This window comes from Palaemon carinicauda, chromosome 15 (genome assembly GCF_036898095.1).
Source record: "Palaemon carinicauda isolate YSFRI2023 chromosome 15, ASM3689809v2, whole genome shotgun sequence".
NCBI lineage: Eukaryota > Metazoa > Arthropoda > Malacostraca > Decapoda > Palaemonidae > Palaemon > Palaemon carinicauda.
Window position 1 is genome coordinate 84,383,622 of NC_090739.1, and position 10,000 is coordinate 84,393,621.

Consider the following 10,000-nt stretch of genomic DNA (forward strand, 5'->3'; position numbering starts at 1 on the left):
ATAGCAGAAAAATTCTTCACTTGTCAAGTTAATAATAATGATAATAATAATAATAATAATAATAATAATAATAATAATAGTAATAATAATAATAATAATAATAATAATAATAATAATAATAATAATAATAATAATAATAATAATAATAATAATAATAATACGTTATTTATTGGAGGTATCCGTGTTAAAATGATAAAAAAAAATTGTTGAAATGAAAATGAAATAAACGAAATGAGTTTAGAAACTGAAGGAATATTTAAACCTGGGAAGTATCGGAGGTTGGGGTGGAAAGGTGACGACAACACACAAAGCAAAGAGAGAGAGAGAGAGAGAGAGAGAGAGAGAGAGAGAGAGAGAGAGAGAGAGAGAGAGAGAGTCCGGGAAAACCTCTGAGGTATCGCTGTTAAATTCCTTTTTATGTGTGTATATGCACATATGAATGGATACTCTTCCTATGGTCTTAAATAGGATTTTTTTTATACTGTTGTATTTATGTCACAATTTATTAGAACAATAAATCGAAACATCTGCTGGCGTACATGAAACTGAAACTCTTTCCTATTATTTGGCTTTAACAATGATATTAACAGTGTTCCACTAAATAAAATATCTGCATAAAGGTAGTCTTTTAATTGGCTTCATTAAATTAAGGTTAAACAGCATTCTTTATTTTATCTTGAAACCATTTGACTGTTTACAGTATTCAAAATAACAAAAACTTCATTATTATAATTTTCTGATATATATTCATAAAATTGCTTAAGAGATAGATATATTTGTATTCGTTCAAAATAAGGGCGAAAACCTATTGGTAGATTTCGTGTCAGGGGTGAGAAACTGCAATCATTCCCTGTTTTCTCTCTCAGAGGATTTTTTTTTCTTATTTTGATTGCTAATAGTGTGGCTGAGATACCAGTTATTCCCTCTCTGGTGCTCAGCCAGTTACGATTTTATGGGATAGAAAAACAACATCCAGAGGACCGAAAAGGAGCGGGTTTATATGTACCTATGGCTAGCAAGGCCAATATATATTCAGCTCCGGATTCCCTCGTATTCAGTCATAATTTGATGGAGCTAGCATATTTGGCCTCACTGCCATCATTTTCCATCATTCCCAACACATGTTGAAACTCTTTCAAATATGTACTTCTCTTTGGGGATGCCTGCACCGAGAGCCTGCATCATTTCGATCAACATGGTCATCGAAATCTTCATAACCAGAGGATATACTTCTTACTGATCACGTGGTTTGTCATATCAAATTTCCGAGATTTAGTATTGAAAGAGATTATTTTGAATAAATAATAAACATTGTCTAATAATGCCACAAATTTTGGAGTAAGCCCTCTTTATTCTGGAATGTGAATCTGTATATGTTCACAAATCCCCTGTGAAATGTTCTTGCTTCCGTCATCCTAGACCGTTTGTAATTATGGTAAATTTCTGAAAACTTTATATGACATAACAAGATGAATCTGTTTTATGTAATAATTTGGTTATTAGTGTTCATTTAGAGGAATTATGTAGAAATATTTACATTTAGCGGTCGAAGTCCCTTTCTGTAGTTTTGCCCATTTTACTAAAGCTAGGCTATGGCCAGCCAGACTTCATTGCTTGTTGCGGATAGGAAAATTATAATTTTCGCCTTAGATATAAGTAATAAACTCACTGATGACCTTCACTTACCATAAATTTTTATACCATGAGTAACACTGATGCACAAAGAGGCATAACGAGTCTCAGGTAAGAAAAGTGAGTTCCAAATAAGTATTATACCGCACATGTTTCATACAAGCTCATACACTGTCCTGTTTATTTTTCTATCTCATTAATCGCTCTTCCCATTATGATTTATGTTTAAATTTTTATGACATTCTTGCCCACAAGTCCCTGTATATAAAATTATAGATTGTTTAATAAAGTTTAGTTCCATTCGCCTCACCCCTCAATAATCACTTAACGGTTCTCTCGCACTTTGGTGACCACCAGAGTGTCTAGTTCTCTCATACCTCACCCTCACTGCTGACTCTGACTCTCTTATCAACCTATCGCCCTTCACTAGTAAAGAGGCCTTTGCCTTTCTGAAAAACTATTGTAGGACTAAAACACTTCACTTGCTCTCAGGGAAATAACCAGTATTGCTTGCATGCAACCTGCCGTAGATGGCTCTTCTCATCAGATAACTACTTTCTACCCTTTGGGTTCAATGCCTATTCTACCCTGTATGTGGTGCCATCCTCAATATCGATACCTTGCCCATGAAGGTCCTGATGACCAAGGTCGACGCTCTTAGGGACAGCCCCTTCACCATCTTCAAGACTTCCATTAACGCCTCCACTCCTGACAAAGAGGACAACTGAAGGGAATGCAGTAGGACACAGACACACATACTGTAAGGTGCTGGAGCGGGAAAAAAGCCACTCACCACCCACATAATGTAATCACTCACTCATGCCCTAAAATGCAACCTGTACAGCCACTTACTGATGCCAATCAGCCACACTTATACTACTACTACTTATTTAAATTAGCCATTGCTCATGGTAGTAGCCTCCTGTGTCACTAACCTTTTCTTTTCACATGATGCAGATATGGGCGGTGGATTTTCTTTAACATGGGTGTGTGCCATTCTCTTCTACTAAGGCCACTCTCCAGGATACCAGATAGTCTGACTACAATTCTGGCGTCCTCTGGTAGTTGCTAATGAATTTGTGATCCCCTACCATGGGTTCGAGACCCTGGCATTATCGTTTAGAGTATTTCCACTGCAATTTTTAACTCCTGGTTGATGTTGCTCACCAACGTTTAGTTAATATGAACTCTTAATCGTCGATACCTTTTCAACCCACCCTCTCCTACTTCACTCTCCTCATTAGCATACCCACGGATGTCTACGCCCACTTCCTCCCATTGTACCAGGAAGTCTTCCATCTAGAACTTCGCCAAACGCCCATGGTTCCTACCAAACACAGTATTTACCAGGATATTAAGACAACAGGGCCTCCAGTGTTTGCCAGATTAAGGCATCTTGCACCGGATCATTTGGCAGCACCCAAACAAACGTTTGCCAAAATGGAAGAAATGAGCCTTTGCCAAAAGGCCTCCAGACCATGTTCATCACCCTTACACATCATCTTGGAGAAAGATGGCTTCTTCTGTCTGTGTGAGAGTTACAGGCGTTTGAACATGGAAACTGCACCAGATCAATAACACGTTCCAAACATTGCAGCCGTGACCTCCTACTTGTACAAAGCATAAGTTTTCTGCCCACTTGACCTTCTGAAAGGGTATTATATGGTGCAAATGAAACCAGAAAACATCCCCAAGATCGTAAAGCTGGGGCCACTTTTCCTCATTATTATTATTATTATTATTATTATTATTATTATTATTATTATTATTATTATTATTATTATTATTATTATTATTATTATTGTTATTATTATTATTATTATTATTATTATTATTATTATTACTTGATATGCTACAACCCTAGTTAGAAAAGCAAGATACTATAAGCCCATGGGCTCCAACAAGGAAAATAGCCCAGGAAAGGAAACAAGGAAAGATAAAATATTTTAAGACTAGAAACAACATTTAAATAAATATTTCCTATATAAACTATTACAAAAAAAAGAGGAAGAGAAATAATATAGAATAGTGCGCCCGACTGTACCCTCAAGCAAGAGAACTCTAACTAAAGACAGTGGAAGGCCAAGGTACAGAGGCTATGGCACTATCCAAGAATAGAGAACAATGGTTCGATTTTGTGGTGTCCTTCTCCTAGAAGAGCTGCTTACCATAGCTAAAGAGTCTCTTCTCCCCTTGCCAAGAGGAAAGTAGCCACAAAACAATTACATTGCAAAAGTTAACCCCTAGAGAGAAGACGAATTGTTTGGTAATCTCAGTGTTGCCAAGAGTATGAGGAGAGAGGAGAATATGTGAAGAATAGGCCAGACTATTCGGTGTATGTATAGGCAAAGGGAAAAAGAAACGTAACCAGAGAGAACGATCCAATGTAGTACTCTCTGGACAGTCAAAGGTTCCAATAATTCTCTAGCGATACTATCTCAACGGGTGGTTGGTGCCCTGGCCACCCTACTACCATCAATGGATGGCCTCTTAGGGAACCTCTCCTTCTTTGCATGTTACGTGGACGACATACTTATGTTCTTTTCCTCAAAAGAGGAACACCTCTGTTACCTACGCATCGTGCTCGACCGCCTAAAACAAAATGGCCCTGTTGTCTGGTACGGCAAGAGTACCTTTGGCATAAACATAGATTCGTTCTTAGGACACTGCATCACTTCTGAATGAGTTCACCCCTCCCTGAGAAGGTAGCAGCCGTTCAGAGATTACCCACGCCCTCGACTTTCCAAGCACTGCATGAATTTTTGAGCAAGATCCACTATTATTACCATTTCCTGCCAGCCATTCCCGCCACTCCTACCCTGCTGTACGCTTCCCTCATGTGCAAGCCAAAAGACCTGAAGTGGTGTCCCACTCAAGAAGCGGCCTTCTGCAATGGAAGGAAGGCCCTACCAACCGCTGCTGCTCTCACTTTTTCTGTGCCACATGTACTTTTCCTTCTCTCCACCCATGCCAGTAACATCGCTATTGGTACAATATTTGACCAGGTGGTCAACAGGTAGCCTAGCCAATTGGCCATCTTCAGTAGGATACTGTCAAAGGCACTATCAAGCTACTCTACCTTTGACTGGGAATTGCTGGCAGTGCACTTGGCTGTCAGTCTTTTTCGTCACTTACAAGGAACGCCTGTCGTCATTCGTACTGACCTAACTTTTCTGTTGCAAGCCTTCACTGAACAGTCCAATTTCTGGCCAGCCTGTCAACTCTGCCATGGCTAAATACAATTGCACTCTTCAACACATCCCTGGGAAAATTAATCCTGTTACCGATCACCGGTTAAGAAACAAATTTATTTCCATCCACCTGGGATTGGATTATAAAGCCTTGGCAGAAGTCCAACAAAAATATCCCTTGTACCAGGCATGTAGGACATCTTGCACATCTCTCCATTTGGGAAAATGTTCCCTTTGACTACTCCAACCGTACCCTCCTCCGTGATGTCAATACTGGTAGAATGTGACTGTGGATACCTGCTCACACTTGCCGTTCTACTGTACAGCTACTAAAGATGAAATTTATTTAGAATGGCATTACTAAGGATTCCAAGAATTGGGTCTATGCCTGTACTTCATGCAAAACCTCAAAAATACATCGACATGTGGATTCAGGAGTGGGTACCTTTCCTCAACTTCAGCGATTTTTGCTCACATTCACGTCAATGTAGTACGTTCTCTACTCACATCACAAGGTCATCATTACCTGTTTACAATCACTGAATGTTCCACTCAATGGCCTGAAACCATTTCCATAGAAATTGCAATGTCCACATCATGTACATATGCCTTTCTGTCAGGGTCCCTAGATAGCAAGATTCATTCTCCCTGATCATATTACTTTTGACCAATGTACCATTTTCACCTCCCAATAGTAAACATCATCAACAAATCTCCTGGAAATCACCCTACATCAGACAACCCCCTACAACTCTGCTGCCAACGGAATGGGAGAATATTTTCATCGCACCCTCAAAGCAGCTTTGATGTCCATCTGCAATGATTTCAACTGGTTTACTAAGCTTCCCTGGCTCTTCTCGAATTAAGAACCCTTCCTAAAGACGGCCTGGATTTTTTCTCAGCTGAAATGATGTGTGGTGACCCATCGGTTGTCCCTGTCAATTTTTTTTCTATCTACAACCTCCTCCAATAATCTTGTTCAAGTGCCCATATCATATTGTGGGAAAATTTACTCATTGCCGCCAGACTAATAAGCACAGAGCGAAGCAACACACCCACAGATCTGGTACTCAGTAATGCATGTTTTCTTGTACAGCGACCCTAGCAAGCCACTGCTAATGGCCGCTTACATGGGCCCTTTTCTTATAATCTATCATATGCCTAAAACACTCTCAACTAACATTAGAGGGAAAGAAGACAGAGTCTATTGATCATCTAAAACCTGCATATCTCCTTCCACATACCCACCTAGAAAATGCCTCTCTATTTCACTTGCATGTAAATTTTAAGGGGTGTTTCATACACACTTGTACACTGTAATGGTTTTGCTTTTTTTATCTTATAATTCACTCTTCACTGCACTGTTAATAGACCAACCTGTGTAACCATGCTAGCTTATGTTATATCATGTATGAATTTTCGTGACGTTTTTGCTCGTAAGTCTACAATGACTGTTTAATAAACTTTAATTGCATTTACCTCGCCTCGTAGTTATCACCTAATGGGTCTCTCGCATAGTACCCTGCGTTAGTTATAATTTTCATGGAAGTTTAAAGCAACAGAATACACTTATATATATATAAAAAAAATTACGAGTAAAATTATCTTGAAAGGCCTCCAAATAAAATAGAAAAAAATATTCGTATCAATACTTATATATTTTCTGTTTATCTGCTAAAGGGCTAGAAACTAAGATATTGAAGATGAGCAGAAATTACCAACTAAATTGGTGTTGAATATTTTTCACTTCCAACTTTTAAATAAGATATCACCTTTAATTGCAATATGTTAAAACAGTTTCATTTCATAGATTTATATAATTCCATCTATTTCTGGTCAGACTCCTTAATTAATCCAATAATATTTTCCTAGACTCCTATTCTTTATATTTTTACCATCGTGATTATGTTGACCTTTTCCGAGGCTGAATAACAAACAAATTATACTTACCTAAATGAACAAACACACACATACACGCATATATATATATATATATATATATATATATATATATATATATATATATACATATACACACACACACACACACACATATTTATATATATATATATATATATATATATATATATATATGCATATATATATATATATTGTATATATATATATATATATATATATATATATATATATATATATATATACATACATAATGTATGTGTATATGTATATTCATATATATATATATATATATATATATATATATATATATATATATATTTATATATATACATATATATATATATATATATATATATATATATATATATATAAATATCTTGAAAACGTTCCACAATGATGTAAGACGTGTATAAAAAGTAGGTGTATATTTGTAGATATTAAAAAGAACTTACAAGAAGCATTGACCAGTGAGAGGGATTCAATGTAATACTTTCTGGCCAGTCAAAGGATCCAATAACTCTTAAGCGGTATTATTTCAGTGGGGGACTAGTGCCTTTGCCAATCTGCAACCTTATATCCTTTTTATATTTGAGACCATCATAGTCAACACCTAATCCTGGAGAGCCTTACATTTTATGCCTTGGATGAAATTAAACAAATTTTTCTGATATATTTTCTGAAGAGATGATGATATCAAGAGGGAACAGTAAGGATGGGTTTGAAAAGAAAAAGAAACAGATAAGGAAAAAACAACCTCCTAATAAACCACCAGGCATCCATGGCCCTTCTATTAAGCCTGCCTAACACACCATTAAAAAACCAAAAAAAAAAAAAGTTAGCAATATTAGAAAGCATATTAAATCCGAGTGTACCATGAAGCAAGGGTGGTGGAACACAAAGGCTAATGCACTACCTTAAACCTAGACATCGATTGTTTCACATACTGTATTTACATCATTTACTCTGTATATATATATATATATATATATATATATATATATATATATATATATATATATATATATATATATATACATATATATATATATATATATATATATATGTATATATATATATATATATATATATATATATATATATATATATATATATATTTATATATATATATATATATATATATATATATATATATATATATATATATATATATATATATATATATATATATATATATATATATATATATATATGTATATATATATATATATATATATATATATATATATATATATATATATATATATATATATATATATATATCCCAAAAAGGGCGCAGGGAGCCAATCCTTCATCAGAACGATGTGTAGGGGGGACAACTATGGGCTTGATGTATTTTAGCAGCTGTCAAACGATCCAGGGACAGACGTTAGAATCTGGCAAACAGTGTAGGCCCTGTCATTAAGATATGGTAATAAATAATGCGTTTGGTGGGCATTGGAGTCATTGCAGGAGACATCTTCCCAACGGAGGGATGTGCAGGATATCCAGCAAGATTGGTACTCTGGATCTTTTTGTTAAGCTTCTAGCAAAGGGTTTTAATCTAATCGCAGGTGAATGGCAGTCAATGTGTTCCTTCTTAGGTCATCGGCAACAGGATTCATTTTCCCAGAGGCGTGTAGAAGGGTGCGATTGTATTTAGCTATGGTAGAGAGGCGTCAGCATTGAAGGTGGACTAGTTGTTAGACTGTCCAGTGAAGGCGTGCACTAGGGGCATGTGGTCCATGCCAATTATGAAAGGTGTACCCTCTAAGAAATATCAAAAGTGACAGCCAAATACACATCCATCAATTCGCGGTTCCGTTTGCATGTTCAGACACCTGTCATCCCAACAAAGGTGCAGGGAATCATCCTTCATCAGAACGATGTGTACGGGCAACAACCATGGGCTTGATGCATTTTGGCAAAGGTCCATTTCTTTCATTTCAACAAATATTTATTTAGCAGTTGTCAAACGATCCGGGGCATACGTTATATTCTGGCAAACATTGTGGGCCCTTCCATTATGATATGGTGATAATTAATGTGAATGGCGGGAACCATGGCATTTGGCAAACTTTTAGAGGGCAAAATTTTAGGTACAATATGAGGAGGTTGGCGTAGGCATCCGTGGCTGCACTGATCTGGGGAGCAAGGCTGGAGCAGCAAGGTTGAAGAAGTGAAAATGAGTATGTCTGCATTGACTAACCGTCAATAAGCAATATTAATCAGGAGGTGGAAGTGGGAGAAGAAGTTCGCATTGAAGAGTGGCAATGTGACGTCAGTGACTAGAAACTTCCAATAATATTGAGCACACCCAAAAGATTGCGTGAGTGTCTCGTACCCATTGGTGGAGATTGCAGATCTGTTGGCAGCTACCAGGCCGATGTCAGCAGGCTTAGACTGACCACGTCATGTTCCGTAGATTAGCCTTGGTAGAAGAAAACTTCATATAACAGTTCTTAGAGATGGCAGGATTCTACCGACGTTTTTTTCCCAAACTTTTGGGTGTAGTCTCTCCATTGAAGGATTTGTCTAGCCCCATGTAAAAACTTGTATTAACCAGCGAGTGCTAGGAATCCTTCGACAAAATAAAGGCCATAATAACTTCGGAACTGATACTGCGAGCACCTGTTTTTAACAAGAAATTCCTTAGCCAAGTGGATGTATCGGATAATGGGATTGGAGCTGTTCTATTACAAGAAGGCAAGGAAGGAATCCTTCACTCTATTTGTTTTATGTCGTTGAGCTGAAGAAACATCAAGGAGTCTACTCGACAGTTGCAAAGGAACAGCTTGCTCTGGTCACAGCGATAAACAAATTTGAAGTTTATGTGAATAGACCGCAGAATGAAGAGATTACAGTCTACTCGGATCACAATCCCAACCCAAGAAAATGATCTATTATGATTATCTACAAGTTTTAAGTCAATATATATGTGCCCCTAGGAAATCGTAAGCAGCAGAAGAGATCCAGCTTGTCCCTGTGAAAGAGCCAAGCATACCATCTCTCCTCTCAAGTACGTCAAGTGTGTGCCACCTCATATGTGATGAACGATTTCTATCCAACATATATTGTGTGTAGTGTTTACAAAGGTTGACTAATCCATTGAATGGGATTTCAAGTATATTGTGTTGATGTAAGTACTGGTATAAAAAAAAAAAAAATGTAACTGGGTCTGTGAGTTTAGGTTAAAACATTGAAGTGTAATTTTTGCGTAACTGTTCGATTACCTCATGTGATCAAAAGAAGGTAAGTGT